This window comes from Charadrius vociferus, unplaced genomic scaffold (assembly GCF_000708025.1).
Source record: "Charadrius vociferus isolate BGI_N301 unplaced genomic scaffold, ASM70802v2 scaffold32, whole genome shotgun sequence".
NCBI lineage: Eukaryota > Metazoa > Chordata > Aves > Charadriiformes > Charadriidae > Charadrius > Charadrius vociferus.
In genome coordinates this window covers 12,026,666-12,054,562 of record NW_009647856.1, presented here as the reverse complement: position 1 = coordinate 12,054,562, position 27,897 = coordinate 12,026,666, and the positions used below count along the sequence as shown (strand labels likewise).

General features: G+C 48.5%; 1 protein-coding gene across 1 annotated transcript in view; it reads left to right on the top strand.

Annotated features, from left to right (window-relative positions):
* SLC35B4 (solute carrier family 35 (UDP-xylose/UDP-N-acetylglucosamine transporter), member B4) overlaps window positions 1-27,897 on the top strand; it is a 57,973-nt gene that overhangs the window by 746 nt on the left and 29,330 nt on the right. The window lies entirely within an intron of this gene.

The window sequence follows — 27,897 nt, the reverse complement described above, 5'->3', positions numbered from 1 at the left end:
AACTCACACCTCTACGCTTCCTCCTGCCCAAAATACAATCAAAGTGAAGGATAATTTAGCTTGTAAATACAACACACTCTTCTGAGAATTTCCATATCTAAGACAACACCAGAAATGCGATATAATATGTACCGAGACAGCTAATGTAGATCCTTTGAGAGCATATGTCCACCACAACAGCTCGCACTGAAGCCTGTTCTAATGGTCTTACTCGTCTACATGGGGAAGGCTCCCCAGTTTCTGCGAATGGCACTGTGACCAGCTCACCCAGTGCTGCCCCCAAAATACCAGCTGCCACACTGAGACAGAAGAAGAAGAAGATCCTCCAAAATGCCGATTTTCATAAGCACCTCATGGATCCCTGGTGCTGTACCCAGGGCAAAGGAACGTGTCTACTGCCACATGTCACCCCCTGGAGACCTGCCTGGAGTTGAGGTCCTCTAGCACACACACCATCCCTGGAGGCCACCAGTGCTCATGGCCCTCATTGCCTTTTGGCAGTCACCAATCCATCCCATCTAATTAAGAGAAGTCAAGCAGCAAACTAACAAGCTCCAAACTCATTGCATTCAGAATGGGTTTGTAAGTAGCTTCTACTTTCCGACACAAGATTTGATGTTGGAATCTAAATCATACCTCCTGCCTTTCCAAATGTGACATTTTATCCCCTTCCACCTCATCCTCTCCATTCCTGCCCTATATCAAGGATGAAATTTCCTTGCTGCTTGACCCCTTGGGATAGACTGAGCTCAAAACACACGGAAAAAAATCACTCAGAAACAGCTTAAATGCTAACAGAAATCTCCATACCTCTTTGTAATTCCAAGAAAATACTGGTTTACTCTTAAAGAATAAGAGAGTCCCTCTAAGCTGTCATCCTACAGCAGGTCTACTCCAGAGCATTGGCTTCCTTGCACCACCGGCCAGAGCGCTGACCCACGGGCAAGGTGTACGTACTGCCATGGTGAGACCTTGAGAGGGATATGGAGCCGGCAAGGGACAAAGGACAGGAAAAAAAAGCACCTCTGAATTTTTAGCATTTGTCACCCAAGTTCACATATATGCGGGAAATGAAAAAAAACCCAACAGGCTTAAGCAACAAAAAGTAAGTCTGAGTTTCTGCAGTCGCTTTAGGCAGCTAAGGCAATGCACGTTTTTGCAGATAAAAATTTTACATGTGATTCTATTTATTTTTTTTTCCTTCCAGCTCTGATATTGTTTAATGCTTCAGCATGGAACAAATACAGTAAAAAATGCACATTAACACAGCAATAGGAAAATAGTCACATAAGGAATAAATCCTAGAAGACTGCAGAGACAAAGAAAAAGCGTGGTGAGCCCCAGGCGAGTAAGTGTTAACATTCACAGACCACAAAGACCCTGCGGGTGTGGAAAGGCTCGAGCTCCAAACAGTTACACCTTGAATTCCTATTGCAAAGGAGAGGAAAAAGGATTCAAAAGGGTTTCATGACCCGGATGCCACAAACTAAACAAATTTCCTGGCAGACATGAATTCATACATGCACACATGCATGCACGTTGAAATTGTACGTGTTCAATTTTTGAACGTACTGAGTATTTCAAAATTTTATCTAATTTTAATCTAAATTTTATCTACATCTTATCACATATATTTCAAAAATGTTGGTTAAAGCTGTGCTCTGCCTTCTAGCAGTGAGCTGCAAATGCTCACTAGGGGGTGAAAACCCACCAGCTCCTGCTGCTGCGTTGCCATCGTGCGTCCTCGATGGATGACTGCAGCACATCTAGATTACAGATGATCCCAAATCCCAGGGCGCTCTTTTCTGACTTTGAAAGGAAAATGAGCTGTTTTCTCTTTTGTTTTCCCGCTCCTGATTCCTTCCAAAATCCCACTGCCTTCAAGGGTTCACCTGGCTATGAAATACCAGCCCTAGGTGAGAAAAGACAGTGTGGGACATGGATATCAGGGTGAAGAGCTGCTCTGCAGCTTCCAGACCCTTGCTTCAACACCTCCACAGCCCACCAGCAGACCAAGATCACAGCTGGGCTTGCTCCTTCTGCATGCTCCATCTTTCAGGATATATTTTGGGTAACAAGGCTGATGGAGGACTGTCATTTGCTCTACCATCACTGTCCAACTCGGGGCAGCTCAGGTCACTTAGAGCCACCGGTTCACTTAGGTGCCACCGCAATGTTTATTTTATACATTACACGTTTGCAAACTTGAATCCAGCAGGTCTTAGCTGATCTCTGAGGTGTGGTAAGGCACTGGAACAGGGTGCCCAGAGAAGTTGTTGAGGCCCCATCCCTGGAGGTGTTCAAGGCCAGGCTGGACTGGGCTTTGAGCAACCTGGTCTGGTGGGCGGTGTCCCTGCCCATGGCAGGGGATTGGAACTTGATGATCTTCAAGGTCCTTTCCAACATAAACCATTCTATGATCTTTGCAGACACTGGCTGCCACCAGCCCCTGTCAAAGACCTCCTAAAACCACTATGGAGATCTTTAGAGAAACCTGGTAGGGGCAGGGAAGTGACCCCACAAACTTCAGAGTTTTGCAAGGAATCCCAGCAATTTCCTTGATCTTTTACTACCCCTGGTAAATAATTTATAGGGGCAACTTCTCTGGGTTTTACAGTTCCTTGAACAAACTGCCTCTGAACCCCATAAAGCTGATGGACCAGGTTCTCTCTTTACCTCACCTGGATCAGATGACAGAGCTATGGGAAGCCTGGCAAGATGCAAGAGGGTAAGAGAGGAAAACAAGCAGGTCTTACATCCTTGAAGCAGTGTCAGAAGCTGGGCTGTTCCCCACCATTTATTCTGCCTATGTGTATATTGGCAATAAACCCCTCTTCCTTTTTTTCTCCCAAACAAATTTTGGGATAAATAAATAAACCCTGTCAGCAAAATCTGTGTAAAAGGGATGAGACCCTGTGGATTTGCAGTCCCATCTGGCTGGTGCCCGCCTGTCGCTTGCCTGTGGCTCCAGTTGGATCTCACACATCTCCTGCTCCAGGATCATCCATGCCTGATGCTGCCAACTCCATCCACCAAATATTTATCCCTGTTGCATGCAGACAGAAAAAATACATTACAGAGCTGCGTCTGGGCTTGCATAGCCTTCCCAGGGGAGCCGTGCAGATCCATGTCCCAACACCCACCACTATGCCACAGCACATATCACACAAGACAACAGACCCTCCACCTTACGACTGGCAAAATCTTGACAATTTCAGCCCAATCTGAGGGAAGCAGGCCTCAAATTTTTCCATACAAGTCTCCCGAAAACAGCCAGGTGGACAGAGGAAAGAGATCCTATTTGCAGCCCCCTCTGAAAGACCACAGGTTGAGCACAACCTTGTATTAGCCAGCGGAGAACCCAACAGGACTGCAGCTACATCTCACCTCACTAGACATCAGTGTACCCAGAGCCCAGTGCACCACAAAATCCTATGGAGAGAGATTCCAGCAGCCCCGCAAAGAGACCACACTGAGATGTGTGACTGTAATATAGAGATTGGCCTGAACGGAGAATTGATGGGAACTTCAGGATGTGGAAGCACCAGAGAGACTGGCAGGAGAAGGGTATGGAGATGGTCCAGGTATTGATGGCACCAGCATTAACAGGTCACTGAGATCCCAGCACATCTACATGAAATTTAGCAGGATATATAAAAGCAAGGCAGAGACTGAAGCCAGACTAAAGCAAAGGACGGGTTCAAACCATTGAATTTTGGAGGCAAGATGAAAAATAAAAAACAAGGGCTTGAGGCTTGAGACAGCAGCAAGGAGGCAAAGGATGGAGTCAAACCTAATGGCTCACAGAGGTGGAAAGCAAAGATCACAACGACTGCCAGCTCCAAAAAGGTACCAACAGCCCATCTGAAAGCAGCACATCGTCACCAACATAAGAAAAATTCAGGATGGAGATGCGATAGCCGGTGTCAGTTAGAGGGTCTGTCCATTTCACAAGCAAACGTGTTCATAATTTACTGCCGGGGAAATGTCGGTTCTCTCCTTCGGCTTTGAAATGCTCGTGTGGAAAAGCCTGGTCGGGGCATTTCTGCAGCTCCTCTCCTGTGATCCGGCACCATTTGCTGCAGGGCAGTCAAAGCCCTTTTCAAACCTCAAGGAACATGGTAGATTTGAACGGGAGGTAAAATGTGGTTAAACGCGGGTTGTTCCTCGCTTGACAGAAATAAGCCTCAGGGGGTCAAAAGTTTACAGTTTCTTTTCTAATGGAGTTAATAGATTTTTATGGTAATTGATTTCTCTCTAAATCCCCTGAATACAGAATTTAAGCTGCTTTTTTTCGTAAAGAAATATGAATGCGCTGACTTGTTGGTAGCTGGAAGCACACTCCTTAAACGCATGGTACTCTCCAGGAGCAGCCGGAGGGGCTGATCTGTGGGCAGGAGATGCTCCCTTTGCAAGCAGAGGTGCAAAATGGTACCAAAAACCAGAGCCCAAATTAAGTCCAAATGGGCTGGGATTGTCCCTTGTCTTTTTGAAAGCCCCTTGGACACCTCTCAGGCTAAATTCGGGTTATACTGACACAGTCGAAAGTGTTCAGAGTTCATTACGTGGACCAGAAGCACTAACTCCAGCTGAATATACTCAGGTCCTTCAGCTGGTGTGAGCCAGGAATGACCATGTCCTCCCATTTCACACCATTCACACCCCTTTGGGGCCATTTTCATATGGGATTTTCCATTTTCTGGAAGATCCCTTTCACTATAGTGAAGTTTTGGTCACATGACAAGGAAAGGAAAAATGGGATTTCCTAAATTCTTAACAATGCCAGTAATTGATATCAAAACAAGACAGTGCATTCCAACCGGGCCATCGTCAGTGCATCAAAACCAGGCTCCAACCAGCAGTCCTGTGGTCAGCAGAGATTTTGGTAGCTCTTATGTGGTACGTGAAAGTGATTTGTCTTTCCTGCTCACTCACTGATGCTTTTGGGTCTGTGTCCCCATTATGGAGTCAATTGACTCAGCCCAGCCCTCACCAGCAACTTTACAACACCGTGAAAGCAAGCTCCCATCTCACGCAACTCTTACATGAACAGAGAGCTGAAAAATCAGTGGGCCTTTGACTCACCTGTCTCAATATGATGCTCACCCAGCTAATTCCCATCTCAAGTGTCTCCTCCATACCATGCAACTCTCTTGCTCCTCAATCTTGGGTGCCAGATGCCACACACTCCTTGACCCCAGCACTGGGCTCTCCAAGGAGTGCTGGGTGGCTCTGGTTCCCAAGATTCCTAACATCAGAACATCTAGTAGAAAGTGCTGCTGAGAAGCCATCTGATTTTTGTTTGCCCCCAAAAGCAACCTGTAAGCCCTGCAGCAATACATGTTCCCTACCCAAGGTACCTCTGTCCTCTGGGACTGCTCGCATCCCTGCCGAGAACATGCTGTGTGGACCTCTCAGGAGTGGAAGGAGCAGCAATCTCCAGCGCAGAGCCAGGAGGTGCTTTGCTGGTACATGACGGTGCTAACACCGTGGAGCACAGTATTGCAGATGGACTCCCACTCTGGTTGCTGAGAGGAAGAACCAGGGTTCTCCAGAACCTCCAGAAACACTCCTCCAGTCTCAGAGATGCCACACGGCTTTCCAAACCCTACATATATAACACTTTGGGTAGTTTAAGCTCCATCTCCAGGACATGTTTGTATCTACACCTTCACTAGCCCTCCTGGAATGACACCATGATGCAGGTTGGATCCAAGGACCTACTTCATTTCAGCTAAGAAAGGGACACAAGCATCCTCGGTGCATGAAGGAGAGCATTTTGTACAGCCCCCATGGTTTCCCTCCCCGCATCCCCTATTGCCATAACATCTGGGCAACACACAGCCCAGTTCTGCCCATTACCGGCTTGCCCATGTCTAGTAGGTTGGGCAGAAGAGAAGGAAGCTGAATTCCCCAAAGAGCCATGCTGGGTCCCTGGCATTCAGCCATCATGCAGATTTGGTGGAGGAAGTGCAATGGTCCATACACGGCAAAGATGACCACAAAGCTCCTTAGGCTTCTGGTTGCAGTTCTCTCCATGAAGGGCTAAATGTGATTTTGCCCGCATGACAACCATCCCCTGATGCCTCTGGTGGCTGCATTTGGCCACATGCTTTTTAGACCAAAGCTTGGATTCTGATCCAGCACCATCCTGGGTCAAGGTGTGCCCAAAATGAACATCCCAGAAGGAAGCCAGAAGAGCCAGGAAGAATCTAGAAGAGCATGGGTTAGGGTGTTCCTCACATGGGTGCCCACACAGCAGAAGCTGTTGACAGTGGTGGGGTGATGGTGCTGGAGGCAAGGGGTGACAGCTCTGGTGGCCGACAGGCCCCCTTAGAGGGCCAGCAAACACCACATCCGCAGAGCTGCAGCTCCCCTCTGCCTCTGAAGATGCATTGATTCACCTGGACAACCTCCCTCTCAGCTCCAGGCAATTCTGTCATGAAATGGAAGGATTTTTAAAGCAAGGAAACCTTTCCCAAGGAGCATTTTCACCCGCACACCGCAGCATGGAGCCCATTTAAACAGCAGCGTCAGCAAATCATGAGAAACTGCTGCTCCCTGCAGAATGGTTAAATGGCTCCCCTCCCTCTTTCAGAGCAAGAGCTTTGAGAAAGTGTTTTGTTGGTGTTTTTTTTTTTTAATAAATACCATTGATTTCCTGATTTAAAGGGATTGCACCACATAGTAATGTTTAACAGAGATGATGGGGAGAGAAGGGGGGTAAATCTTGTGAGGCTGCTCAATAAAATAAGATGAAGTGAGAGCTGGAGGAAGCCTATTTTCCGCTTCGGCACCCAGCTGAACGTGCCTGGCTTGTTCAAAGGCAGTGACCCACAAGTGCTGCCAGCTGCCCAGTCCCACCAACTCAAGGTTTAGACCCCAGAGCTGTTGTTTCCCCAGGAAACATGGTGGGGAGATTGGGGGGCCATGTATACAAGCAGCTGGATAAACATCTCAATTGGTCTTCTGAGAGCATGGCAAGGGTTGGCTAGGACTGTCCTCCAAGGTGAGAGTCAAGGCATGAGGAGTTTTCTGCCCCATCCTCTCCCGATCCATCAGGCTCCTGCACAGCTCCAATATCCTCCTCCACGAATCCTGCAGTTGTTCCCACTGGGGTCACACAACATGGAGCGAAGCATAGGTTAGGATTTGCTCAGATCTGATGGAAACAGCCAGTTAAGGGCAAAAACTTCATGGAGGAGAGACCTCCTTGGGTTTTTGGCTATTCCCAACTGGGGAGAGGGCAGCAAGACCAATGAAAAGGTGACACATCGCTGGAGATAACTGGCAGGTGACTCCTCTTCCCCTGGTATGGGACAACTTGCAGAGTCATGTCCAACTGGGGTTTGTTTTGCCATCTTCCACCTCCTGCAGAAACGATCCAAGCAGCATCTAGGAGCACCGCATGGAGCATTTCAGCTTAGAATCACCAAGGAGAAAAGCAGAAAAATATCTTGAGAGTCCTGGAAATGAAAGCTAGACCCTCCTCTCCTTTCCTCCACACCACAGTAACTCCTCACACATCAGGTTTTCCCATTAACAATAGTAAAAATACCTTCTTAGCTAAACTTAGAAACTTTTCCAAGCAGAAAGTTATAGTCAGATGGTGGTTGTGAAGATTGTCTCCAGCCAGTCTCTTTCTTCCTCTCCAAGACACCTAGTTTGGGGGGGTGGGGATTGATGTTTTTGCTTGCGTTGCTGTTGCAAACAGCGAAGGATGGTTTGACGCCCACCACTAAGGTCTCCTTCTTGCAAGAATACCACAAGTGCAGTGAAGGTTTACAGTGGATAACTCTGAAGAAGAGTTTTGCTGGAGATCACTGCTCAGAGGTCTACATGAAACAACCCCAGCGGCCTCCCCACTGGGCTTCTGATCCTAATGCAGCCTTTGATAGCATCACCTGGGCATGCACCAGCTGAGAAGCATCACAATGTGAATCCTACTTAAAAAAAAATGAATAATACAGTTGAAAGGGAAAAAGCTAAAAGAGAGGCAAGTAATAACGGTCAAACAGTCATTGGGTACATTCCCAGATATGGGGAACACCTCAAAACCAACTTCAACTTCTTTCTGCCTCCTCTGTCCAGTTTAATGCTCAGCTTTGAAATGAGCCATCCTACCTCTGGCTGCGAGGCGAGGGGGGATCCCTCCCCGCGTGTAGCATGGAGATGCGAGCTACCCACCGAGCAGGTATCACAATTTTAAGGATACTTGCAGTTTCTTCACCCTACTGCCATCTGGGGCATTCACGAGACGATGCTCATTAATCTGTCTTCCCATAACAGAGGTGAAAGGTGCAGGATTATGTATCAGCGGAGTCAAAGGCAATACTTCCAGGTGGGCATGCGGACATTACTGACATGGAGATCAATAGATGGTGGGGGGGGGGAGTGAAAATAATAATAAAAAAAAAGGGTTAGGAAGTCAATTGATCAACGGACTGACTGCTTGGCTGGCAGCCAGGTCTGCATTTCTCAGGTTACTCACACTCAGGCTGGATCCTTTCCAGGAGGTTATTTGCATTGCAAAGTGCCCCTTGGCATGGCTGAGGGGATTGGGAGCTGGGGACAAAGAAAACAAAGATCCCAGCCTGAGGTCCTGCATCCCCTGGGAGGGAGCCTCTCAGTTTTGTGGCAGGATAGATTCTCCAAACTGGTCCCTGCTGCCTCTGGGCTGATGCCATTTCACTGCCTCCAGCCGATTCTATTCGTTCTTGCCAGAACAAGGACCATGGCTGAGCACAGCAAGGAGGGCTTGCGCATGGGACTTGCGTGTCCCCATCTCCTGCTCAGGACCCCCTGCAGGCAGCCTGACCTTGTCCATCTGCTCCTCCAACCCCATGCAACCCCACAGAGACCTCCCAGCACCTACAACCCAAGTCTATGCCCCCTGACCTGGTCAGGAGTCAACCTCAGTGGGGTACCACAAGCCCACTATAAAAGATCAACCCTATGGGCTACGTTTGTACAAAGCCTCTTATGATAAGGATGGGCCCCGAATCTTCCCTGCAGCCTCTTGCCATGATCATGATGCAAATACCAGCTGCCCTCTTGTGTTGACAGTGCCCACTGAAAGGGATGGAGCCACCATAAAATCTCAGCTTCAGTCTCTATTAAGCAAGTGAAACCCTTCCCAAATGTGCCTTCCCATATTTCCCTGGCATTTTCATGCTGCTGAGATGGTGCAAGTAGGTAGGAATCTGGATTTGGACTATTTTTGTCTCCCAGGTCCCACGTGCAGCACTGGCTGAGTTGCTGGGGCATTGGAGCAAGTGTGGTGTGACATCTCCCTAAACAGACAGCACTGGCATAATTTGCCGTTGTATTATATGCCATTATTTTTTTTTTTTACCTCTCTAGAAGCTTGCCATCTGATGCAATCATATTTTATATCCACCATAAACTGTTGTTAATGATTAAGGAAGACAGAACTGGCTCCCCGTATCCATCTAGACAGGCTTTTATGGACCAACTGTACAAACAAAATCGGTTGATCAGGTGCTGAGGGGTACACTGACGGGAAAGTTGTACAAACAGGGGGGATAGGAAGTTCCATCTTAAAATGAGGAGGAACTTCTTTCCTGTGAGGGTGGCAGAGCAGTGGCACAGGCTGCCCAGAGAGGTGGGGGAGTCTCCCACTCTGGAGCCATTCCAAACCCGCCTGGACACCATCCTGTGCAACTGCTGGAGGTGACCCTGCTCTGGCGGGGGGTTGGCCTAGATGATCTCCAGAGGTCCCTTCCAACCCTGACCATTCTATGATTCTCTGATCAGGCCGTGGCAGCAGTGAAACCTTCCCAGAAAGCACTTATCCATGGCACAAGGTCACAACTTGGCCCCTGCCACCAGCACGTCCTGGTGACTCTGGCCCACTTGCACCACCCACTCCTTTGAGACAGCGGAGGATGCTTCTGCTGAAGCTCCCATGAAGCTAAACCCATTTTGGACGTTTCTCTCTGTTCCTCACACTCTCCCAGAAGTCGCTGCTGCATCTGTGCTCCCTCAAGACACAGGGGAAATAGGATTTATGGACAGAGAATTGGAGAGACTGAGCCAGAAGCACCCGCTCCCCAGCCAGGGCAAGAGCATCTTCCCCCAGGCCGGGCAAGAGCACCCAGTCCCCGAGCTGGAGCCCTCAGCAGCCAACCAACAGGCTCTGTGGAAGGATTTGAACCCAAATCTCTCACTTTTTACATTATTTATTTACCGCCTTCCTTCCTTTCAAGGGCAAGGCCTGAGATGAACACATCACCCACCTTTCATCACCACCTGGGCTCTGCAGCAAGCTCGAAACATCACTCATCCCAGCAAACAGTTGCACTCCGCAGCTACACTCATCCATCTTTTCCCTGCTTGCCTGACAGGCTTTCCCAGCTACAAAATTGTGTTTCCAGGATAAGTCCTTTCCCAAAACACAGATCTGAAATGTCCCCAGATTGTATCTTTGCTCCGGCTCCCTCCAGCAGTGGTTGCCGGTCTGCTCCTCACCATGGCTGCAAAGCCTTGGGTGGTGACAGGGTGACCTTTCCTATAGACAAGCGGACATCGTGCCTGGGACAGGGGTCCAACACGGCTCTCAAAAGGGAGCTGAAGATGTCCTGCTGCATTCCTCCTCTTCCCCTTGTCCACTATCTGGAAGAAGCACAGTCAGAGGAACAAATCCTGGGGGGGAGGCACCATTTGAGACAGGAAGATCTGAGAACAACTGAAACATGAGACAAGCCGTGCTTGGGAAAGCTAGGTGGAAAAAGCAGACAAGCTTTCCTGCACATAAACCCCCTTTCAGCCACGAGCCCCAGTATTTAAGACCAGGGAGAGCCAACAGAGCTGCTCCAGTGAGAAACCCCTGCGTGGCTGCTGTTCAAACAGCCTCCGGAGAGGAAACATCACCCCAACAATTCCCAGTCCTGCGCTGTATAAACATCATACCCTCAGCCAGGCTGAGGACAGGGCCAGGACCTGCAGGTGAGGACACGTTCCCACATTCATGTCCCAACCTTTCAAACACCACCCCGTGCGCCTCCTGGCCCAACACACCTCCCTGTGCACAACCTGACTGGATGCTGCTTGAGGCATCGGAGAAGAGATGGAGCGAGAGGTCTGCAGAAGAGGATACTTTGCAGAAGCACTGGGGAGCCGAAAAAAACCCAGCATCATCTGTCTCCTTTCTGCTCCTCCTGACGCATGCAACAGCGCAATGAACGGAGCAATTTCTGCAGACTCCATCCCACAAACCGATCTCCTCATTAGAGCCACAAAGACTTTTCACACACCCCATGAATCATCTGCCCGGTGGCTTAATTTTCTTCTCTCCCCAGAAGAAAGGCACTTTTTGTAATTCTTGATTGCAAGCAGAAAGTGCATTATTTTGGGCCTACAGTGGATAGCAGCCAAACAAAATTGTTAATCACCGCTGTTAGCCAGGAGACATCATTTCAGCAGCTACAAGGGGGAAGTGGGAATGGGTGGACTGATGGTGAAGGACCTCAGTCACCGTAACCGCTGATGCTACTGAGGCAGGAAAACCTGGGTTGCACGACTTGTTGCTGGGTCAGGAAAGGAGTGGAGCCACAACTCGGAGCTGCATGCCTGTGGTTTGCACCCGAGCGGTCACTGCATTCATTGCGATGCCACAACCCTTTGCAGATCCAGCCTGGCCCAGCTGTAGGAAAGTGGAATCCAGCCCTGAAGTACATAACTTCTCCACCTGAAATGATCCGACTTCCCCAGCCTGGAATGGCCCCAGTCCAACCTTTTCTGCTACATCTCCCATAACCCGCTGAAATACTCATTTTGTCTGGAGTTATAACCCATCCAAGGGTGGGGGGAATTTTCTACATTATTGTTGTAGCTTTGATCCATGACTTGCTTTCAGCACTTGCTCTTTTACCAGCATCCACCCCACACAACCCAACGGAACAAGATTAGAAGAAAAATACAGCCCCGGTGGAAAAATCCCACTGGTAGGAAGTTTACTGGGGCCAGATTCTGCCCATTGCAATGCTTGGACCTCCTGGGTGCACCAAAGGAGGTGACGGGAACCTGCTTCCTCCCAGAAAGCCTCAAAAAACACCCCAAAAGAACCCACCATGTGCTGCACATGACAGCACTTCTTCATAACCTCTCCCTGCCTCCGAGACCAGCTGATGCCCCGGAGCCATCTCCCATCACAGGAAACGCAAAGTCACCCCAAAAATTCAGACTGCAGACAGGTTTGGGGCATCTCAGGCACTTCTGAGAGTTTCTGAGGAGTTCGCTTGTGCAATACACGGAGGAGCTGGGAGGCAATTTGCAGCCCCAGGGGCTGCCGCCTCCTCATCCTCCCCATCGCCCCCGGCCCGCTCTCATGTCTTTCACACCGCGGTTCATTTAACTGCAACCCGAGAATGAGGAAAGTGGTAAAAAAAAAAAAAAACACACAACGGAGCACACAAAACCCGATTCCTGGACCGACGGACAGCTAGCTACAGGCAGCCGGTGCTGCTTACCTGGGCAAAGCTGCCATGCGTTGGCTTCTCCCTGTGGGCGAGAGGGTCCGACGGCCCCAGGAACGGGTGTCTGTGTCGTCCGGGCTGCAGTGAAACTCCCCGCACGCCTGGAAGAAGAAGTTATGAGGCAGGAGGAGGGGCCGCTCCGGGCATCCCCCCCTCCTCCGACTCCTCCATGGGCCGGCAGCTGGGACCGAAGCGGCAGAGGGGAGGCCAAGACGATGGGGATGCCACCCCACACACTTTCGGCAGGAATGTGGGAGTGAAGAAGGGGGAGAAATGGAGGGGAGGGAAAAAAAAAAAAATATCTTTACCTCATGGGCACAAAATAATAATAAAATAACTGGGATGTTTGCAAAGGAAGGGGCCGGCTTCGGGAAAGGGTTGGGAGGGGGAGAGAAAGTCTCCATTTCCAGGGGGCCAAAGGGTGTAGGCTGGTTATCAGCCCCCAGAGAGGATTGGAAACACCAGAACTGGGGTGCAAAATGAATTTATGGTTTAAACACAGGGGTCTGACATTGCTGTGTGGGTGCTAGAAGGGTATGGAGGGGCACGAGTCAAGATATCTCAAACGAAATTGTGATTGCACTTTATTTGTCTTCTCTCACACCAGCAGAGAGCTTTCTAAGGGGTGGTCTCTCAGATGAAGGACATTAGCGTAGGTATTAACAGGCAGCAAGAAACTGAGGCACAGGGAAGGGAACATAAGTGTCTTTGGTATCCAGTCTCTGGGTTCCAACATCTGGGAAACGACCCTAAAATGGACACAAGTGCCACACTTGCCTCCTTGGCATGGAGATGGTGGGATGACCACAAAGCTCTGGGTGAGACGGGCAGAGATGCGTGAGACAAGGGAAGATGAGGTCCCTTGCTACTGGGAGGGAAATCAACCCCAAACAGGGACCCAGGAGCACATCTGACACCCTCTCGGGAACACAGAGACCCCCCAGCTCCAACCACCTCCTGCACCCGTCAAAGCCAGAGGAGCTGCACCCTATGGCAGCCCAGCAGGAGGGTGAACTCCCCCTCCAGCCACCCCTAGAGCTCACACCACACAAAACAGGGGAGATTTCAGCTCAGAAGACACTCAGGGGAAGAACCAGGGACCTCACATCCCTAACTGCAAGCAGTTTTGCTGCTCAAAGTAGGGGATCACCTGGGTCTCCTCCCCACACCAATGCCTATTTTGCAGTGCTCGGGGTCCTGGGAACTTCAGACCCAGTGAAGATCAGGTCTCACTGCGGTAGGTCCTAACCATCCCTGCAGCAAGCGATCTTCTGGCCAAGAGATAAACAGGCCAAAAAGGTCAAAGACAGAAAGGAAGAGTGAAAGACAGGAGGCCCCAGGGTGAACAGAATCACACTGGCTTGAGATGCAACATGAATCCCAGCCCCATCCTGACCCCACAGGTCCAGGTGAAGCCAAAAGGGACAGGGGAGCAAATAGGACAAAGTGTCCTCAGGGTTCCACCTTTTATTACTGCTTATGGGACCACCACAGCCCCATTAATAAATAAGAGCAGTCTCAAACGGCTGTTAAAAGATATTCAAATTATTAATCAGCCTGTTTCCAGGTGTTTAGGCACAGGTTTCAAAGTAAGGGTAGGTGCAGTGCAGCTCTTCCCACCGCTCCACACCAGCTTGAGCCTGCAGGGAAAACACTTAGGCTGATGTTCCCCCACTCCAGCAAAACATCCCAGGAATTAACTGCTTCGTGTCCATATATTATGGCAATTTTTCCCCCTGCCTCAAGACCATTCCTGCCTGAAAACATCACCCAGAACTCTCCAGATGTACACCACCGCAGTTTTAGGCAGTAGGATTGCCTGCAGATCACAGACTTCAGAGGAGCACTCCATAAGGCTCAGGCTTAACAATTGAATCTAATTGAACCATATAAAACTCCAAAATCCCTGAATGCCTCGTTATGGAGCTGAATAGGCTTAATTGCAATAGTATCTGCATTCAGCAATTAGATCTATTTACAACCCCGGAGTGGGGCAATCAGGAGATGTTTGTACCATGAGGCTCAACTGCATTTCCAGCATGAGCAGGGCTCTGATTGCCACATGGAGGTGCCCGAAGTGGTGTCAGACCACTGAGTTGTGGTTTTAATCCAGGTCCACCTGGGTTTCTCCTGGGCATATTTAGCTTCTTGCTGTTCAGTAGAAATGCAAGGAGCAACTCAATGGGCTCTCTTGCCCTTCACTGTCTCCAGGATCACTAATGTCAAAGCACATAGCAGCATGATGGAGGTCAGTCTCATCTGGAACCTGCACCAAGAGTCACGGTGCCAGTGATGCTGGCTGTCCTAAGCCTCCAGACCTCATGTTTGGTTTCTCATTTGTCTGGTAAAGAGTGAACACACAGTGCAATGTTGTGTTGCACTGGTCACAACAGATTCCTCTTCAATATGCAAAGTGTTGAGCTTTTCCTCAGTTATGGGATTTTTCTGCTCAAACTCAGCCAATTTATTCTCTCAAAATCATGCAAATATGAAGTTTTAAAGCAGGGATATCCCCACACCACTTTCACCAGTTAGAACTTGTTCCTTCAGGGAGCCAGAGATCTCTCAACCTAAATAACCCACCACGCTGTGACAGCAGGGATCAAGGAGGATGACAATCAAGCGGTGGGCCCACAAACTCCCATTTTCTTAACTCATATTTACACCTCAAAAGAGACATAGTTAAGTGCTTTGGATATACAAGTCTGCACTCAACACAGGAGCAGACCCATAACACTCACATGCCATACACTGGCTTCAACCAGTGTCTTGGGGATTGTACCAGTAACGTGGTTTGTGTTCAAGCATGGCAAGGCCAAGGAAGAAGCTCCCAAACTTGTACCCCCGATCGATCTATGTGCTACATATAGGCGCTAGCTGAGGTGGCAGAGTTAATAACCCCAGCACAGCACTGCACCAGGACAACTGAGTTTTCCCATTCTCAAGCCTCATTCGCTCAGCACTAGCTCAGGGATCCCTGCAGGTACCTGCATCACATCCTCTGTCCTAATCCACAAAGAGGACCACCCTGAGCAATGAGAAGACACCAAGAGCATCCAGCATCTCCACTTGGTGTTGGGGCTGTTGAGGCAAGACCCGTAAAGCCCATAATCTGTTCGTGTGGTGGGCCACCTTTCCCCAAGGAACTGGTCTCAGGCCACATGGTAGTTTCATGTTAGGTTGTTGAGCAGTAGATGGGAGCAATGTGAACACCTGGAGCTGAAGGGTGCCATATGTTGTTATCAAACCCTAGAGCCAAACAGCCTCCATCAAAAGGATAGGGCAGGGGTGAAGAATGAAATTGGTTCTTTAATTGTCAAAAAAAAAAAAGAGGCGGGGGGGGGGGGGGGGAAAAGACCAAACCCACGCCAAATGCAAATCATAAAAATAAACTGTGCTGAAGCTTATTTGGTAGGTTTCCAAGAGAGGCTTCTCAGCTACTCAAGCAATCAGCAATATTTTAAAGCAATCAAGTGAGGGTAAGGGAAGGCAAACAAAGAGGATCATTCATGTGCAATCGTCACTTGCCTTAATGCCAACCATTTCTGGAGAGGAAAGACTTTCCATTTTCTAAAGTTCAGGCTTAATATTTAGCAAAATGTCTCAGCACACACACATAATTCACCAGATAAGAGCCAGGAAAGCTTCAACAGTGCTTTCTTATCCCCGACCACCTCTTGCCTTGAAAAACCTATAGAAAGGAAACCAGCCCTTGTTTCTCATGCCCTTGCTCTTCATTAGCCTGAGGCCTTGACAGCAGTGGTGGGGCCAGTGCAGATACAGCAGTGCCCTCACCTCACAGGGCTGAGAGCCTAGATGGGCTCCCCAGAGGCAAACAAGAGCTCAAATAAAGATGTTATGTGAGGTCTCATTCCGACCAGTTGTGCCTTGAGGATTTACAGTTCCCAGGATGGTTCTTATCATCCCCACTTCAAGATAAATGCTCTCATTTGATAAACCCAGCCCCAAAATCACTGGAGTAGCTTTTCCTCTGGACCAAAATTAGCATCCCAGTTGTTTTCCTTGCTGAGCTTTCTCACTTTGCCACCACCTCTTGCAGACCTCCCCCATCCATCCTGTTTATCCACCACTTTGCTCTTCTCACATGAAGGTCCTTAACAGCTTCATTTTTGGCTTCTCCCTCCCCTTCTCTAACTGCCTTTCCCCAGCTTCCTAGGGCAACTCAACATCTCCATCCAACCACACAGTTCTCCAGAAAGGCCCCCCATAGTTTAACCTGTTCCTGTCTCCATTGAAATCAGTAGAAATAGTTCCCCAGGACAAGGACACTGATGGCACATCATAGCTCCAAATGACGAGCACACCAGCTGCAAACACTGGGACTCATAGGCTGCCCCGAGAGGGTGTGGAGTCTCATTCTCTGGAGGCATTCAAAACCCACCTGGATGCACTCCTCTCCAACCTGCTCTAGGTGAACCTGCTTTGGTGGGGGGGGTTGAACTAGATGATCTCCAAAGGTCCCTTCCAACCCTGACCATTCTGTGACTCAACTCCACTGACTTCACCTGTTTGAGTCACACATACTGAGCTTGATTCAAATGAAAGCACACTGGCATCTAAGGACACCTGAGATACCTTTAGCTATCTAGGACATTGACTTGGTCACTTCTTCCATAGTTCTTTGTACCTCTACACAGCCACACCTTTTAAGAAGCATTATTTCTTCTCTCCAGAAGGGCAAACAAAAACTACATAACAAAGAGGGACATATAAATGGAGAAAAATCTGACCTTGCAGAGAACAAGTCTGCTCCTTTCTGGATAAATCCTTCTCGGATCACCTCCAAAGCACAATGTTGCACTGAAACACGAGATGACCCAGGACTTCTGCAAGAGAGGCACAAGGCACCAAACACCCCACAGCCACTCAATACCCTCAACAAAGCTAACAAGAAGGCTACAGCCCTTTTATAGTGACCATGCCTAGGGCAGCTGCATCTCAGCTCCCATCCTCTTCCACCAGCACCTGGCAGAGCTGTTACCTTGAATCGCTTCCACCTGCTTTTAACCATTCCTGTTTGTCCCCAGCCTCTCAGAGGAGCTACTATATAAGTAAATTTTAGCCCTCTTCAATCAAAACCAGCTGCTCTGCAAAACCCTGTTATTTAAGCTTAGTAGATGTGATAATTTCCTTAGCCAGCATAACACAGCCAGTGGATGCCCACAGCTGAGTAGATGTGGATGCTGAAGGTAGGACAACTCTACAGATCTTTGATAAATTATGATTGCAGTGGCTTTCTTGAGCCCATGTACTTTTGGAAGTGACCCAAGTGTTAACACTAAAGTTTGCACCAAGGCTGAAAAAATAAATGTATGAGAAGCCTGGGGAGCTGCCTGACCTCACTGCGACCATGCAGCGACCTCACCAGGAGATGACACTCCATGTACCCTGTTCCACAACACATTGCAGACTCTGAGACCCATGGGCAGGGGCTGATGGGCAAAAGCCATGAGATGCTATGGGAAGCAGGATAGGGTTTAGACTGACTTTTGGTGTGGGGTGAAGGGGTTTGCTGGGTGGAGAGGGTGGAAAGCACCAGCTCATCTCCATGCCCATCTCCAGCTGGATCACAACAGCCATGCATTTTGTAGCCAGTTTCGTGCCCCCTCCACTGGTAGATAGCACCGGGATGGAGGGAAAGTAGCAGAGCCCACCTTTACCTCCCTGCCCTGTATCAGCTTGGGCAAACCATCTCCTTTTGCTGCACCTTGATGTCTCCAGGGGCAGAACAAAGATGATTTAACTTCCTTTGGATGCGCACCAAAGTTTCTTAATGAAAAACACACAGCTGGAACATGGAGCATTGCTTAGACAGAAAAAAATACACATATATACAGGTATAAATCATACAATCATAGAATGGTTTGGGTTGGAAGGGACCTTAAAGATCATCTAGTTCCACCCCCCTGCCATGGGCAGGGACACCTCCCACCAGCCCAGGTTGCTCAAAGCCCCATCCAACCTGTCCTTGAACACTTCCAGGGATGGGGCAGCCACAGCTTCTCTGGGCAACCTGAGCCAGTGCCTCACCACCCTCAGAGTGAAAAAATTTTCCTAATATCTAACCTAAATCTCCCCTCTTCCAGTTTGAAATGGGATTACATGAAGTGGGTCTTCCTGACCAGTGCAGTTTAAACCGGTTCTCCTTGCAGACACTTTTCACCCTTTCACTTATTTATTACCACGCTAAGATTTGCTCATTTTGCAAAGAAAAATGCCAGTAGCGACCCAAAAGATTGAACCAGTACCCAGGGAGACAACAACAGCCCTCCTTAAAGCAGTGATGTAGTTTTGGAGGAGAAGGGGACTGTTTCAACTCTTTGGAAAAATAATTAAAGAACAAGTTGATATGACCAAACCTCCTTCCCTACGCAGTGGGCAGCAATGAGCCGCATTTGATCTCCAGCGTGAAACCAAGCACAGCCATTCACCACGGGATATCAGGGCAAGCGTGCACAGCCGGATTAGTTAAAGGAGGCAGAGGTTTGGTATGTGACACCGGTACTTATCAAAGCGTGACCCTCATTCTGCGCCCTGTACAGGATATATTGCAAACAACTTTAAATGTTTCCACTCTGTATTATTCACCAGCTTAGGGGGCAAAAAAAAGAAAGCAAAAAAAAAAAAAAGGGGGGGCAAAAGAAAAATCATGCAAACGATCTCCTTTTGACCATTAGCCTTTTAGGTCTTCTAAATGTAGGATGACATAAATCTCACAGGAAAAGTGGTTTTTCTTTTCAAGAACCAGAAATAGCTGTTACAGTACTTCACTGGAGACCCTTAAACATGTGTGTCCAGGAAAATAAAGGCAAATCTATATCACACCATGCAGAACTCAGGGGCAAATCCCCTGGTAGCTCTGAAGCAGTGGACACATCACAGGGTAGCATCCAGAGACACGGACTCCAGAAACAGGAGCAGCACATCTGCATCACTAATTGCCAGGTTGGGATGCGTTGCTGCCAGTCCCAGAGCTAACTGGGGATACTGGTACGGAGTCGCATTGAAATTCAGAGACACGGACCAAGTAGGCATGGTGGGCAATTCGGCAAAAATATTGCCAGGGATGAAAAACTGACTTCATTTTTGTAACTGAACACCAAAGCAGACTGAGCTCCGAACTTCCAACCCAACAGTCGTGCCCTCTTCTCTCAACTATGCAATGGTTTTTAGACCAAGAGGATCTGGCTTCAGTCCTGGGGCACGCTCCCAGGGGAGCCCTCCTAGCAAAAATGGCCCCTATGGGAAGCAAAATGCCAAAAAAAGAGAAGTTCAAGAGATTTTGTGCTCTTGAGACAACTATGCATCGTGGTTGCAGAAACCACTGATGCTGCCAGACAGTGGCAGCAAGGTCTGGATTCATCCCACTTCAGTAAGCAGCCCAGTTCAGGAGCTTAGTTGCTGTTCGCTTTGGGTCACTCCGTCACGGGGGCAGGATAAATTTGGGCAAAATTCTGCTGTTAAAAAAAATTAAAAATTACTTTGGCGGGAGAAAAAAATCAAAAGAGTTGAAACATTTAAAGTTTTATCCATGTGATACATTTCCACTTGGCATTTCAAAGTGCGTTTTGGAGTGCGGGACAGGGAAATCTATCATTTGTAGATGTTCCCAGCAAGCTGCTCCATCCTGAAACCAACGGGATACCAGTCCCTGAAAACACCCTCCCACGGCACAGCAGCACCCAGCAGCGAAGCTGTTAATACAGCACGATTTGAAAGTGGTACCTTTGCCCCTTGCTGTTGTGCAAAGGTCTTCCTTGCGGAGTTAAGGAACTCAGGCTGATTACTTTCCCACTCAGGTTGGAGATTAAGACCATTTTCCCATCTCTTCTGAAAGCTGTTTTCTCAGGCTGCTTTGCTCTATGAGCTCATTTTAGTCTGGCACGCAGAGCCAGATAGTATTACGCTCCAGGAACGGATATGATTTGCAATTCAGTGCATTAGGGACCACGGTAATTGCAGAGCAGGGTGACCCTTTGCTTACAATTCAGCAGCAATTTTTGCCCGTCCTGCTTTTGTAATAGAATAAAGTCACGTGCAGCCGTTTGTTTCAAGCCATTTGCAGTGTTCAAAATTTGCCTCTTCCTTTTTTTACTAAATAAAAGAGGAAATAAACCAAAGAAAAGCCTTCAAAGAACGCAACTGTGGTTAAGCCTGTAAGTACCTGTAAGTTAAGCCTATAAGTACTGGCAGACAATGAAGTGTAGAGATCCAGCCAACACCTTCCCTTTGACTCTGCCAATGCCTATGCAAGCGCTGCAATATTATCTGCTTTAAATATGCAGAAATGTTATTTATTTTAGGCAAAGCAACATTAAATAGCTGTATGTTGCGCAGATGGGGAGATTAAGGGCTTAGCTCCACGAGCAAATTACCGCGGTTTAAGAAAAACACAACGCGCAAGCAGAGAGGACGCTTTGCAGCGAGAAAACGCTCCTAGGCCAAGGGGAAAAATGTGATTTTTTAGGAAGAGGTATGAGCTCATCTGCATGAAATCATCCTGGCCATGGGAAGTGGAGGATCATGCACACAGGAATACGCACAGAGTTATTTAGGATTAGCTGATGCTCAACAACTTGTTAAGACACAGCGGCTTTGGTGCCTTTGCCTAAAAACAGCCATTCAGTGCCGCAAGAACTGCAGTTACATCTCAGGAATTAGGGGAGACCTCCAGCCTCCTGCAGAGGCTTTTGGAAGCCTGGCGAGATAATCCAGAGCCTGAAAATACAGTAAACATTTACACGTTGAGGCCACTGAACCCATCCCCACGTCCGACCCCTGCGGCACTGGGATCGCTGACAGCTAATCCTCCAGTCTGGCATGTCCTACGTCACCGGAGGGATCACAGGCGTCTGTCGTGTTGCTGCCAGCACTACTTCTCTTTAATTGATTAAAACAAAAAAAGAGAAGCTCACGTTTCCAAAAAAATCCTTACCGTCGGATGTTGAATGTTAACGACTGAGCAGCAGCCACAAGGACCATCCCCAGAAATGCAGCTGCTGCGACACGCGATAGTTCCTGCAGGAAGCAGCAAGGCACCAGCGGACCACTGCTGTCCCCACACGTGTACGTCTGTCATGCAGGAGTGGTGTCCGCAGCCTCTCCATCCAGTGGTATCCCACCCTCTTCCTCGGGAGGATTTCAAACTTTGAGCCATTTCAAAATTTCCCTGCCTGCAAACCAGCATTTTCCAAAAGAAATGCGTGCAGGGGACAGCATGAAACATATCAGTTTTTCTTTAAGAAAGACATAATCCAGCAAATTCTCCTATCTGATAAAATACTTCAAACTTAAGTCATTTTAAAGCAAATAAACGAAAATGACCCTTTCAGAAAGCAGCCACACAGCACTCTCACTTTGCCCTTTGCAGCATCTAAACTCCTGAGCCTAATGCTCTGAGGTGTTACAGAGCCACCTTCATTTCTAAAAAAGCATGATTTTAAAGATAATCTCCTCATCTCTGGTGGCCTGAGTTACAATTTTGGATGCCTGGGAGCTGATATGAGACTCAGTTATAGGTCAGAGAAGGATGGCTCTCACCCAGGACGCTGGGGGTCCTGTGATGCTCCATTACCACAAGTCGCCCAAGGAGTAGGTGGGAGAGGAGACAGACAGACAACTCATCTTCTGCCTGGGGCCCTGCGAGCTCAGTGCCTGCTCTGATGGGCACTACAGCACAGCTGAAGGACTGATCAGATGCCACCGAATTGTAAAATCACAGTTTGGGTTGGAAAAGGAGCCCCAGAGGACCCTTCTCCAGGCTGAATGGACTCAAATCTCCAAGCAGCTCCTTGTACGTCCATGCTCTCCAGCCCCCGACCATCTCAGTGACCTCCACCGGAGTCACTCCAGTATATCAATAACCTTCCTGTACTGGGGAGCCTGAAATTGGACATGGCACTCCAAATGCCACCTCTGTGAGGTGGTCTCTTCCCCAGACTTGCTGGCTTCACTCTTACTAATGAAGCCCAAGATGTAATTAGCCTGATTTGCTTCAAGGACACACTGTCAAGCACAGCGTCCATCCCTCCTTGCTCATTCTGGGTGGGTTTTTTTTTTCCTCATTCTGTGTTTTTTTTAACCTTTTTTATGTGTATTTCTTGGAAAGGAGGCATGTGCTGCTGTGTTATACCTCAGCCTGGGGCTCTCCATTCACAGAGATCACATTTTACATCAGCTCCTTCCCCCTCAAGCAGCCGATGTTGCCTGTACTTGACAACCTTTCCATCCATCCCTGTCCCACGCCAGCTTAAAATTACACCTTCGAAACTCAATTTGGAGATGTGGGGAGAAACAGGGAGCTCCTGGCCTTTAAATTTAATGTTGCTCAGCAAGTCCATTTATCTTCCCTGTCAAACTGCACAGTTCAGTACCACGCAGCCCCGGCCATTCCCATGCCCAAAAGGAAAGTATTAAACACCTGATCACTTCAAGACCTCAGAGCCTCCTCTTGTTCTAGGACATAGAGCTGGAAGTGGTGGGAAGGGTCATACATCTCACTGTCTTCACATATACCCTGAAAAAGGGCTGGGAAGTGGCTCACCGAGAAGCCAGTCCCTGCGGGATGGGGAGGGCAGCCACGTTTGCCCTCAAATTCATGCAATGAATGCATACTCAATCCAGCACCCACAGGCTGGTGCACCCCGACTGCAACCAACAGATGTTGTGGTTTCACCAACTGAGTGTACGGTCCCCATTGGAAGCTTGTGAGCACCCACCAGCAACTTACACCAGGTTCAACTGCTCATGTTCCGCTTTGCTCGCCATCAACACCAAAAATTCCTCTGCCAAGTTTCATGGTAATCCCTACCCACAGCTCCGCTTTTGAGGGAGAGAGGGCTGGAGGCACCAGACGTTTGAAAACACAGCCAGCCCCACCTCAGGGCAACGCACCACGTCTTCCAGTCCACGGCAAAACCGTGCAGCAAGGGAGGTGAGTCAAGATGAATGCAGAAGAACGAAACCCGGCATAAATGTTCGACATTTTCATATCTCGCATCTTGCCCCTGCATTGTTTGGAGCACATGAACCAAATCAACCACTTCCAGCCTGTGCCAGGTCACAGGCTAGCGGAGGTGTTTTCAACAGGCAGCGATCAAATCACAACCTGCACATACTTTCTCCTCATAACCTTTCTGCTCGGGCTCAGGCTATTAAAGCAACCGTAGTGTCGGTCTCAGGGCTGCAGAGGGGTTATGAAATATTTCCTCTCTGGACTTCCAGTTCATCTCTGCTCACAAGTGAAATCCATTTGCATCTATCGGCTATTTGATGCCCCATGGGAGGGGAATCCAGTAGTTAAGATACCACATGCACACAGGTGATGGACCAAGGAAGAATGATCCCCCAATATCCGATAGGAAGGGCACTCAAGGGGAGGAGAGATCACCCTTCTACTCCCTCTAAGTGCTGTTTGGACCCAGACAGGCTGTGCAGCACCTTGTGAAGAGCCGAAAGTATTATCACATCAGTTGAATGCATACTGGGTCAAACCAGACCCTCATGAAACATCAGTGACTCTAATGGATTGTCACCTCTGGATCCAGGCTAACTCCACACAGCACAGATCTTTTTCTGTCTAAACCACAGCATTTTGGGGGTTTTGTGGGTAGAACTCACATGCAAACTTTCTCTTCTTAGAGCATACCAGGTTCACCAGTGAAAGAAGCTTTCTTCTCGCTGTCAGACTTTTAGGGTGCCAGACTTGCCTTATACAGATATAAAGGGCCACAGACATCCATACCAACAACCTGAACTGGAGACCAATGGTCCATGGACCACTTCAACTTATGCATAGCAGCTTGTGAAGTGCCACTATTGAAACTATGGATGTACTGAACAAAAACCACACCTCTGGGCACTGGATGTTCCCCTGTCTGATATTCCATGATACCAACCCAGCAAGCACTGACCATCAAGCATGACCAAAGCAGATCCTTAGAGCCATATCTGAAATATATGGAAATGGTTTGTGCCCCCAAACCAATGTCACCATAAGCACCCCTTTTGCCGCAAAGGTGAGAGATGACAAGTGTGAAGGACCACAGCCTGAATGGCCCTCCAGCGAAGTATCTGGGGTGCCAACATGGAGCACCTCTTGGTGCTTCTGAGGTTACTGGGGGAAAGAAGAGGAAATTTATCTCTTGTGATGCTAAGGCACACCTCCAGACTGGCATATGCCTCTCTCTGGAGGTACCCATGTGCTGCCTGGAAGCCATCAAGATGCTCTATAGCTTCTGTTCCAGCATGATCCCTCTGCTTCCCGCAGGACCGTGCATTTCCCTCCCCAGCCCAGCCTCACTGCCTCTACCCCTGCCCTTCTCTTGCAGCATCACCTGGAGCTGAAGGGACCAGCCCTTTGCTTTCTGTTGAAGACACCTGCAAAGACATCTTCATATGTCTCAGCCATCCCTTTCTGCTGTTGTTAAGGGGCTCCAAGTCTTTCATCAGTACCACAATCTTTGAAAACACCCCTAGCACGATTTGCTTGTGGGAACAAAGCAAATATGGCCAGCCTACCTGTACATCTATACCTTTGGGCTTTTGCCATCTTCCCTGCAAAATTCCAAACCAAATTTCACAGAAGTCAGCATCCAGGGAGAGGCTGTAAGTGTCTCGGCACAAACATCCCAACTACAGGAAAAATCAGCATGTAGGTCCCAGAGAAACCAGAGAAAGGAGAACTCAACAGTAAAGGCAACATCACTTGGCACACCATGGAGGGGAAATACCCCTTATTAAATTGCAGATGAATTAGGAACCACTTGTTCAGTTAAATCCCTCAATGTGGAAGGCACAGGTGCCTATGCTGGATGGAGAAAATGCCTTGAGATTAAAAAAAAAAAAACTCCTCTAAACAAGAAGCTACTAAATTAATGAAATTAAGCCCGATCAGAAGAAACAGGGATCTCCCCCATGCCTACCCCTTGGAAATAATACAGAACACATTTCACTGACTGTAGCTGAATGCTCTGCAGGAGGTACAGGGAAATAGCCTGCCGGGATCCCCCAGCAAGATGGGAATGGGAAAACTGGGCTGGAGTCTCTGTTGTACTGCTCACATATCCCGTTTCAATTGCTGGCACCATTTGGTAGCTCAGTTCACTTTCACATCAGGCAATCGGACACGCGGCAGATGTCAGAAATTTCAGACACGGCAGTGAAGAGGTGGTAAGTCCCAAGACTGCACAGGGACAGTTATGCAGGGAGCGTAACACAATGTTTCCTCATGCGATGGCAGCATTTTGTGCCTCCTGGTGGTGTGCTCTCTGTTAGGGACTGCTAATCTAAAACAGTTGGGTGGTTTTCACCAGATGAGGATGTGGTTATGGTATGTACCTACTCCATCCATCCAGCCTTTAACAAGGCAACGTGGACACACTTGGTAGAAGCAGAAGTAAAATCTTCTCTAACTCAGATACAAATGCTTGTCCCAATCTTGCAAGATGCTTCAAGTCCAGAAAGTCATTTTCTTTCAGTTCCCAGCGGTCACCACCCACAAAGCTCCACGGATCTTAAAAATGACAGCAACAGGCAGATCAGAAGAGTAGGGGATAAAATATGCAGTGGATCACGGCTTGATTGGGAAATACTTTCCTAATTTCATTGAAGACAAATAAACAACTTCTAAACACCTCCAGCCAGATATGGACTAAGATCACCAAATTCCCCCCAAATATTAGTGAGAGCTCTGATGGTTTGACCTTATCCATCAAGACCTCAAAATGAATGGTGAGTGAAGGACACCCTGTCTCCACCACAAGTACATGTTGAAATAAACCTAGCATGCTTGGTCACTCAAAAATGGACCTTCTAGCTTATAATTAACTACCAGCAGTCCAAGGCTGGAAGGCAGCAGGATGCGCTGTCAAGTTGCCTCTGACACAAACTATGTGTAATTTGCTCCTATTCTTCATTATTTCACAGAATCACAGAATCATAGAATTTTTAGAGTTGGAAGGGACCTCTAGAGATCATCTAGTCCAACTCCCCTGCTAAAGCAGGATTGCCTGGAGCATGTTACTCAGGACTGCATCCAGGTGGGTTTTGAAAATCTCCAGAGAAGGAGACTCCACAACCTCCCTGGGCAGCCTGTGCCAGTGCTCTGGCACCCAAACCGTAAACAAGTTTTTCCGTGTGTTGGAATGGAACTTCCTATGTTCCAACTTGTGCCCGTTGCCCCTCGTCCTGTCACTGGGAACCACCGAGAAGAGTCTGGCTCCATCCTCTTTCAACCCACCCTTTAGCTATTTATAAGCAATAATAAGCTCTCCCCTCAGCCTTCTCTTCTCCAGGCTGAAGAGTCCCAGCTCTCTCAGCCTTTCCTCATACGGGAGATGCTCGAATCCGTCAATCGTCTTGGTTGCCCTTCGCTGGACTTTCTCCAGCAGTTCCCTGTCCCTCCTGAACTGGGGAGCCCAAAACTGGACACAGTATTCCAGTTGTGGCCTCACCAGTGCCGAGTAGAAGGGGAGAATGTCCTCCCTCGACCTACTGGCCACACTCTTCCCTATGCAGCCCAGGATTCCATTGGCCTTTTTGGCAACAAGGGCACATTGCTGGCTCATGGACCATTTACTATCTACCAGGACCCCCAGATCCTTCTCCTCAGAACTACTTACCAGCAGGTCCACCCCTAACCTATACTGGTTCCTAGCATTCTTCCTCCCCAGGTGCAGGACCCTGCACTTGCAGGGATCCTGCACATTTAGAGCAGACTTTTTAAAAATTCCATGTCTCAGCTGAATTTTAGGTGAGTTCTAGCAGTTTACACAATTTTGAGAACAAGTGTAGATGAAATGAGCGCCTTCTTCATCTGAAGGGAGGCAAGGAACAGAACCCTTCACCCTTCAGAGGTGTTGCATCGGGAGTCACTGGGCTAAACACAATCCCACAAATTGGTAATTAGCATCCTAGCAATTACTATCCTTGGTCTCGTGGATAATACCCACTGAACTTTGCTCAGTCACAGATTTAAGTGGAAAACCCTGGAGTGGGCTTTACCCCAACCCCTACTGATGGCCAACATGGCAAATACGTCATGCGATGCAGTTGCACTGCTGTTCAGCTGTCCTGGCCCTGCTCCCTCTGGGCTTTTAGTGATCGTAGGCTTATGTTGCAGCAGGAAACATCGAGCCCCTGCCACTACAGCTGGTTAGGGTGGGTGATGGGTTAGTCCAGGCTTAACTACCCATAAATCATCAGTATGGCAGCCTGCTTGGAGATGTCTAACCTGGTGGCAATGACAAGAAAGCCGGGTAAAACACCACATCTTTGGGGTATGGAGCATCATTCCCAGACTTTGGTGCCAACACCACTGCAGGTTAAGAGTTAATGAAGGATGTTCTTTCCATAGTGGAACAAAGGCAGATTTCGTGTT